Here is a 9,582-nt window from a genome sequence, read left to right as displayed (position 1 = left end):
CGACCCAGTGCAGTAACTCTGACATCCGGCTAGAGTCTGAGAACAACCAAGCTGGTCAAAGGAGGCAAGAGAAAAGTCTTAAATGCAGATACTCCATCATTCAAATGATTCTGCTCTTAAAATAACTTTCGGGAGGTGAGAGGGTAAAAGGCAAAGAGAAAACAGTAAATTCTGAATTTAAATTGCCTGCAAGGTTCACCCCATTCTGGCTTAATATGCAGCCATATCCCATAACTTTAATACGTGTCGAGAGACTTGTTTGTTACGGAGAGAACAAATGGGGTCACACATGTAAGGGCACCGAGGACAGTGTGTAGCACGAAGTGTGGGTTCAGTGAGTGTGATGGGATTGAACCAAGTCTTGCTCGGTGGTCTGACATACACGCGACCCCCTGGGTTGCTGCGGTGGAGGTCCGGCTGGCTGCCTGTATCTCCCGCTGGCTCTCACACTCCTGCCCCAAGACATTGGTCACTGACGCTCAGGTCCTAAAGCCTGGGACAACATTCAAGTGGATTGTGATATAGTTCTGCTGTCACTGCTCCTCCCAGAATGCTGTTGCTGGGAGCAGAATTCAGGCAAGTGAAGTCGACCCCAGCCCCTTTTCCCTGCATCTTGGTTGGCATTACTTCATTTTCAAGACAAGTATATGAATTTGACCATCTCCTTCCCCTGCAAAAAGCCACCCAAGCTTCAAATCAAGAGCACTGTGGCGTTATTATTCTAGGCACGAGGTTTTGTATTGTGTTTTTGCAGTGCCTTCCGTGTGGTTTCTGGGACAGCCATGGCAAGCCCCTGGGTGTGACATTAGCTGTAATATGTCATGACTGCAGAATCTGTGAAGTCTCAATGGTCCCAGACTCCAAAGGTACCTTGGGAGGCGAAGGGGCTTCCTGCTGAGGGCTGGTCCCAGCCAGCATTTGGACTGACTGTCACTACCAAGGTCCCAGTTCTCCTAACTGCAGGCTCTAAAACGGCGCCTTTCTTTGGGTGACGTCAGCCTGAGGTTGACACTGGCTCCTTGGAGAACAGCAGACTCCTGGGCTCCCTGTGCCGCCCCACTGATTAGGAGCCAGGACTCTGGGTCAACAGCCTGGAGCCTGGCTCCTGGCTCTGCATGTGAGTCTCTGAGGTCAGGATTTGCGGCAGGCTCTTTGCTGTCTGATCCCTTCAGAGCAGGAGCTCACGCATCTTCATTCCATCGCTGCAGTGTCAGCTTGTTACTTGTGCGTCTTTTTCTTCTGCCACCAACTTGCTGACTCACTCCATATTTTTCCTATTTAAATCTTAGAAGCACAGAGCCCATCAACTCAATTACTTGAAATTACTGGGCAGGGTTTTTTGTTCTGGCCTCCTCATAGGTCACCAACCAGCCAATGGATGGGCTGCCCTTGAGTCAGGTGCCCATCTTTTGTCCAATCCGTGGCCATCCCTTGATCAAGCACAGCCTAAAGTTATTTCCCTCTACAGGGGCCTTGGGTGGGGTGGTTTCCTTTAGGAAGGCACTTAGCTGTGCCTGACACCACCATTCACGGGTCAGGGCACTGTTCCTCCGACCCCCTATGCCTGCCCAGCTCCTTGTTAAACTTTGAGAGGTCAATATAACTGATATGTAGGAATTGCATGCTCCTGAAATTACTCGAAGATTTTAAGATTCAAGGGGCCAATCCCTCCGTTCTCCCTCACATGAGAAGGCTCTCCAGGAAGGCTGGCATTCACAGGGCAATATCATCTCTTCCATGGCCGTTTCTCCAAATCCTACCCATCACTGCAGTATCTAGTGGAGTCTGATGGAGACTCCACTAGAGTCTGGTGGAGATTTTCTCTCAATCCCACTGTCTAGCCCAGTGCCTGACAGTCGGTCAGCCCTCAAGAGCCTCTTTTGGAGCAGCCATAAAAATGTCGGGATGCTCAAATGAAACCAGGATGAGCCATACTGAGAAGTTTAAGGCGCAGTTCTCTGGCCAGAGGACCTTGGTCTACTTCCACCATTACTTGGTTTCCCCAGAACTGCTTTTATGTCTCATTAATATTTCATTTTCTCTGTAGTTCCCTTGAAATGTTTCCCAGTGGGTGTCCTGTGGGGCAGTAGTTCTATGAAATATTAAATGAGTATTATAAGTGAAAAAGGATTCTGTGATCATGTGAATTTGGGAAATACCAAGTTCAAGAAAGTTAAACAGGTTTTTTTTAAACGGTAGGACTTATCAGAGTCTTCTGCCCACAAGGTAATGGAGGCTTTCATGTTTCCCACATTTGTTTGATTTTGATATCTTTTTTTTTTTTTAATCCTATGATTATCTCGCAGGACTAGAGCAACGCACTGAGAAATGTTCCTCTAGATAGAAAGGGAATGCTATCTTTCCTCTTTATTGGCTACGTGGGATTTATATAATTTGCTTATTTGTCTGATCATTACTGCCGGATGTGGGAAGCCATGCAGGTGTCACTGGATGAAACTGTCTGTCTTCAGAGAGGTTGCCTGCTCATCCTGTTGGTCCAGTAGTTATGAGGTGTGGTTGTTATGGTAATGGGAGGGGATGATGCCTCACCTGTGTGTAAACTCTGGGCAGCTTCTTTGAACTGGGTTTGAGTCAATTGGGTTTGAGTCCAAGAGGACATCACGAAGTAATAAAGTTCCCTAACAGCCTGGTTTTTGTCTTCAAGCATGTTGTACTTTAAGACCCCAGGGAAGCTCTGGGTGTAGAGGAGAGCTGGTGGGAGTCAAATACTGGATGACGTATTACTTCTTCTGGATTTCTCAACCTCAGCACTGTTGACGTTTGGAGGGGATCATACTTGGTTGGGGGAGGGGCTATCTCGTGCACTGTAGGATGTTTGGCGGCACCCCTGGCCTCTACCCCCTAGATGCCAGCAGCACTTCCTCCCCTTTGCCCCACTGTGACAACCAGAAATCTCTCCAGACATGCCTAATGTCCTCTGGGGGGCAAAACCGTCCCGGTTGAGAACAATTACGTTAAGAAAAGGTTGACCAAAGGCTTTCAGAGTATATTACCGTCCTCTCAGGAGAAGGAATATAGTGCTGTCACACTCAGAGCATGATCTGAGAGCTTATAAGAACTGCCAACTGATTAAACTCCCTTTTGGGCATTTTTCTTAACTCATCTTTAAAGCTCATGTATCTGTTGAGGTTCTTGGCTGCAAGTTACAGAAGGCCCCATTCAAAATGTTCTAAGAGCAAAACAGGGAAATTATTTTTGGCTCATGTAATGGAATAGCCCAGCATAGTGTGAGCCTCAGGCACAGCTGGATCCAGGTGCTTAAGCAATGTTATCAAGGATCAAGAATTTTTCCAGCTCTTTGCTCTGATTTCCTCGATTTTGGCTCCATTCTTAGTTAGGCTCTTCCCATGTGGTGGTGAGATGGCTGCCAGCAGCTCCGGTCTACTCCTCACTACAACAGATCTGGTGGTAAAGGGAGAGCTTCTCTGCTCTCATAGTTTGAATGAAAGCCTGGATCTCATTCCCATAGGCCCAGGAGACTATGCTACTCTCATTAGCTACGCCTGATTCACACCCCTGTCCCTAGAGCCAGGGGTGGAGCCAACACCAATTGAACTATTCAGTTGGGAATGGGGAGGGGATGGTTCCCCATAGGAAAACTAAGACGGTTACCTGAAAAGATGTCAGTGGAGGCTGGTCAGGCAAGCACCTCAATTGCCCCATTAATAATACAAACTGTAACAACAATAACCAATAATGGCAGCCCCCGTTTGTGGTACCTGAGCTCTGCACCAGACGCTGCATTGAATTATTCCTAATCCCCACCGGTATCCTGAGAGGCAGGTATTATCATCCCATTTTACAGATGGGTAAGTGGAGTCTCAGAGGGAGAAGAAATGACACAGCCAAAATCACACAGCTGGGCAGCGACCGAGCCACAGACCTGGGGCACCACTTTGCCCCCTGCAGGGCACCCTCCCTAACCACCTTTTGCCCTACAACAATCCAGAAGTTTCACAAGATCTCTTTGATGATGTTCTGGAAGGAGGCAGAGGAATAGTGGAGGGCCACCACCTTTCAGGTCACTGCCCAACCTGGTCAAAATTCTCTTGTCAATTTGATGCCAGTTTGTGACAATAATCTCCTAAGGGTCATTCCTGACACAGCAAGACAGGAAATTGTTGATTGGCATTTTCAGACTTGGCCCTGTTTCGCCTGATTGATCTGTTTTCTCGGCCTCCTTCTTGGCCCATTCCTGCTGTTCTATCTTTATCCTTCTGGGTGCATTATTAATAATAGCTAAAATTTCTAGAGGGCTTACCATGTGCTGGGCATTGTGCCGAGGAATCTCCATGACATAATTTCATATAATTTTCTCAAATATCATATTAGTAGATGCTACTATTATACCCATTTTACAGATGAGTTAACTGAGACTTGGAAAGGCTAGATGGCTTGCCCAAGGTCACCCCAAAGCAGATGGGAGAACTGGGGTTTGAACCCAGACAGATTCCATTGCATTTACCATGACACAAAACTTCAGAAATTGCAAACCCTTGGCCTGTGAGTCAAATTTGGCTTACAGATATATTTGGTTTGGCCCGCATAGTACTTAGAGAAAAAAAACACTTGAATTAGTTGCCAATGTTTTAAAATTGAGAACCTGCACATTAAAAAACAAAATTCATTCTTTCCTACTTCTCTTGCAAAAAATCAGAAGATTGGCAACCCCGGGCCTGTATTCCTGCCTGATAGAGATTGGCTGGGGCTGACAGCTCAGTCCCAGCTGTCCCCAGCACCACAGTCCCCATCGCTCCCAATTGCCTTCCTGAGACTGAGGCTGAGCATCAGTTGTCATGCCTCATCCTGTGTGTCTGTTGTTTTGTTTATGCTCTTCGTGCTTTACCTGCACGGCCTTGGAGGGCATTTGAGCTCGCATCCCCAGCTCCCCATCAAGGTGCCCATCCCAGCTTCTGACCACAGTGGTCTTGCGGGGGCTGGTAGTCCTTCTCCACGAATTTAGTGGTAAGCTCTCTCGCTGGTGAAGGTCTGACTTAGGCACTAGAAGAGTTGGAAAGAGCCCCACTTTTCCTTTCCTCCTGTGCCTCAATCATTGCCCCCCCCCATCTTTGTTTTATTGACCCTCTGGGGCCGCTTTCTTGGCAATGCTTGCCTTGGGTCCATGACTGTATTTTCTCAGCTCCCTTCAGAGCCCCCAACCGTTTTCTTCCTAATCCTCCTCTGGAGAACCATCGCTTGGATTATCATGAAACCTGAGAGCACAAGCATGAGGCGCAACTCTTTACAACCAATAGACCATTTCGTTTCAGCCCAGTTCTATTTGCTTAAACTCTTTGCTGGCAGGACCCTGGCTCAGGGGTAGAGTTCCATGGCGTTCTCAGGCAGATGTGCTGGCTTGTTGCAGGGGCCACACTAAGAGCCAGGACAGGAGAGCCGGTGGCTGGAACCCAGGCTGTGAGGGTAGAGAGTACCTCACAGGTATGCTCAGGGAGCAGAGGGATGTGGGATGAAAACCACAGCTCACGGCACTTTTGTACCTGGGACTTACAGGCCCCAATTCATGCATGAGAACACTGAGGCTCAGAGAGGTAGAGGCACTTGTCCAACGTCACAGAGCTAGTTAAGATGGGAAGAGAAAAGAAATATTTTATACTGCAGCATTAGGGTATGCCAAATTTCAGGCAGGTAGGTGATGATGAGAGCAACTGACAGGCACAGTGGAGGCCTGAAAGATCTTCTGGAGTGCAGGCGCCGTACCTGTCCAGGTGTCACCTGGCTTCTGTTGCAGCATGCCCGCCTCCCCAGGAATCACAGAAGGGTTAAGCATGAGGACGTCGGCATCTGCATAGACTGAGTCCTACCACTGACTGGCTGAGTGACCTTAGGTGAGTCATGTAACCTCCACGAGCCTCAGTTTCCTCATCTGCAAAATGGGAGGAAGGGGAAGAGCAGTTCATAGGAATTTTGTGAGGAATAAATGAGACAATGCAGTCAAGTATTACATACTTTACTTCCATTACAGAGCATGGTATGTAATACTTGCTGAATAAACGTTAACTTTTTCTGTTTCATCATGAAGCCTCAGCACGAGGCCTTGCACACAGCGGGGCCTCAGTGAATCCCATCCAGAGTCCTTCTTGGGACTCTCTCTCTTTATGTTGGGCTCTGGCCCCTCAGTTTCCTACCTGTGCCATTCAGGGAACCTCGCGCGCCCCCTCAGGGCTCCAGCATCCTTGTTTGTAAAGTGGGTGGGGAGGGGGCATGATACTTCCTTTGCAGGTTTGTTGCGGGGTTAGAGAGTGCGATTATGAGTGCTGAGAATTTGTCTCCTGCCCAGGCCGGGCTAACGTGTGAGGGGTTACAATCACAGACACATTCCCAGGAGATCCAGATGAACTGGACGAGTGCCCCAGCACATGCAGACCTGTGACACGGATGGGGTTCTCCACAAGCAGGAACTCATTTCATGGAGAGGGAAGGGGACAGAGAGGCAGGAAACCTCTCCTGAGGGCCTCCTATTTCCACATGCTTTGCCTTCGTCAATAGTATTCCTGTCTCAGTCACAGACTCGGGCACGCAAAAATGCAACTTTGTTTCTAGAACACAGGCTGACAACTCTGGTTTCGAGCTCCCCTGTGTGCCTCGCAGCCCTTCACTAGTCATTTCCTGCCTTGCCTCACTCCGGTTCAGGGACTCCAGCTCTGTTGATTGGGTTTGCAGTTCAGTCCTGTTCAGGTGTGATAGTCCCCCCTTCCCAGCTTCCTTTTTCCCTCTCGATGGGATGGTGGTCAGGGGTCTGTCTCTCCCCTGCCTCCCATCCACTTCTCTCCAGCCTGGCTCCCTTGGCCTGGGTGACTGTTCCACCAAACCGTGGCCTAGGCCTCTGGAGCCCTGTGGGATCTCAGTCATACCCCCCGGACATGCCTAGAGGGCTGCTGGAGCCTGCTCAGGAAATATGGGGACTTGAAGCTCTCCTCCGCGCCCCCGGGTGGGGACCTGTCCGCCTTCCCATATTCCAGGAATGCTGTTGCCTGTGCACCCACAATAAGATCCCATACTGGCAACAACCTTTGGGTTTGGAAACAACCATGAACCTGTTTTGCAGAGCTAAGTGCTCAAGGAGATGGTTACTTGCTTCAGGTCATTCAGTCGGGAATTCGGCATTTGAACCCAGGGCCGCCTGAATCCAAAGCTTGCCCTGGTAGTTTGTAGTACAGCCTTGAACCTATTGTTAACAAGAAACCCGAGTTCTGATAGTAGGAGAACCCTGTTTGCTTAACACGTTACAATAAGGGCTCTCGGAGTCCCTCCTTTTTCATGGAGGAGACAGAGGCCCAGAGAGGGGAAGTGGCTTACCCAAGGTCACACAGCTTAAGAGGTAGAATCAAGATTCGAGCTCAGCTTTGCAGTGCTCAATTCACTGCTCCCGGTTGTCCCAGCCCTGGAAGGCCTCCTGGCCAGGGAAGCCATGGCCCGAGTCTGAGGATGACGTGGATGTCCACTGGATGTCATTATTTCTCTACCAAAAGCGAGCTAGGCCTTCTCCTTGGCAGGAAGATAGGATTTTCCTCCTTCCTTGGGCAAGAAACTTGCACGTGGGATGCTCAGGTGTGGACTCTCTCCTTTTGGCTCAAAGATAGGACGTAGGACTTCCCTGGTGGTGCAGTGGTTAAGAATCCGCCTGCCAATGCAGGGGACACGGGTTCGAGCCCTGGTCCGGGAAGATCCCACATGCCACGGAGCAACTAAGCCCGTGCGCCACAACTCCTGAGCCCACGTGCCACAACTACTGAAGCCCACGTACCTAGAGCCCGTGCTCCGCAACAAGAGAAGCCACCGCAATGAGAAGCCCGTGCACCACAATGAAGAGTAGCCCCTGCTTGCCACAGCTAGAGAAAGCCCATGTGCAGCAACGAAGACCCGACGGAGCCAAAAAAAAAAAAAAACCAAAACAAAAAGACAGGAGGGGAAGCTGGTGTCTTGTTTTTCTAGGGTAGGGAGAGTCTGTGCACAAGCTGAATCCCCCTCCCTCCTGGACACCTGTGACCACCGAGGCCCATCTTCATCCCCTGCAGCCCCTCCCCATGGCCTCGGCCCTCAGTTAACTCTCCCTTCCCCTGATCTGTAAAATAACTAAAACATTCGCTCCGCATGGGAACAGGCTGCCATCTCTGTCCACGGGCTTCACCTCAGTGTGGAGCCATATTCACTGGGCAGGGACACTCTGCCCAGTCCTGTGCTGCCCGGTGCTGAGGGCACAGAAGCAACAGGAAATGCTCCTGGCCCACGACGGAGGCTGTCACCAGCGGGACTATTTTAACTCCTTGAGGTCAGGGCTATGCATTGAGATTACAGGGAAAGGGGGCGTAGGCCTTTCTGGGGGGATCGTGAAGGCAGGGAGGATGTAGGCAAGGGTGGTCGCAGCGGAGGCACAGCCTGTCCAGGCGACAGGGTGTGTGTGTGGGGAAGCGTTGTGTGATTGGGCCATGAAGTGAAAGACAGGCAGGGGTGGGAGATGGCAGGGGCTGTCACAGAGCAGAGCTTCCTCGAAGAAGAGGCCTGGGGTCCCTGCCATTACCACACCACCTTAAGATACCACCCCCACAACACACACACCAGGCAGAGCGGAGGAGCCAGCGCTCAGCGTCAGACACACCTGGCCCCTTGTCCTTTGATTCAACTATTAGCAAATAACCCTGGGAAAGTCAGTTGACCTCTCTAGGCTTTTGTGTTCTCGTGTGCAAAACGAGAACCACCCACGAGACGGTGGGATCATAGATATGGAAAGTGCTTTGGGAAAAAAGTCAAAAAGGACTATGCCAGTGTTTGTCAAATGAATGTTATGATAACAGTTATCAAAGTAATCTTCATTAAACATTCCAAGATTGAAGCCCAAATGACCAGAGGACATGCAGGGAATGAGGGGAAGATCCGAATTAAGCAATGAGGGATAAATTTGGCAATAACCAACTGTTATGGGATCAATTGTGTCTCCCTCAAACTCATACGTTGAAGCCCTAACCCCCAGTACCTCAGAATTGGACTGCATTTGGAGATAGGGCCTTTAAAGTGGCAATTAAGTTAGAATGGGGTCGTTAGGGCAGGACCTCATCCAATAGGACTGAAGTCCTTATAAGAAAAGGAAATTTGTACACACAGAAAGACACCAGGGATGTGAGGACACAGAGGGTAGACCACGTGAAGACAGAGGAAGAAGGTGGCCATCTGCAAGCCAAGAAGAGAGGCCTCAGAAGAAAGCAAAGTTGCAGCACCTTGATCTTGGGCTTCCAGCCTCCAGACCTGCAAGAAAATACATTTCTGTTGCTTAAGTTGCCTAGTCTGTGCTATTTTGTTTTGGCAGCCCTAGCAAACCAATATACCACTGAAACCTCATTTTATAAGAGGGAAGGAAAGGAATTTATTCCTTTGTTCAACAAAACTTTATCGGATGCCTCCCACACGTTAGGCCTGCCTCTAGAAGCCTGGGGAAGTGTAGTGAACAAGACAGGCAGGCAGCAGCCAGGCAACCAAGCAGAGAGTGGGTCCAGTGCTTTCTCATCTAGTCTCCCCCGTCATCTTTACATCAATCCAGCAAGGAAA

This window comes from Eschrichtius robustus, chromosome 2, assembly GCF_028021215.1.
Source record: "Eschrichtius robustus isolate mEscRob2 chromosome 2, mEscRob2.pri, whole genome shotgun sequence".
Lineage (NCBI taxonomy): Eukaryota > Metazoa > Chordata > Mammalia > Artiodactyla > Eschrichtiidae > Eschrichtius > Eschrichtius robustus.
Note: the sequence above shows the minus strand (reverse complement) of the source record.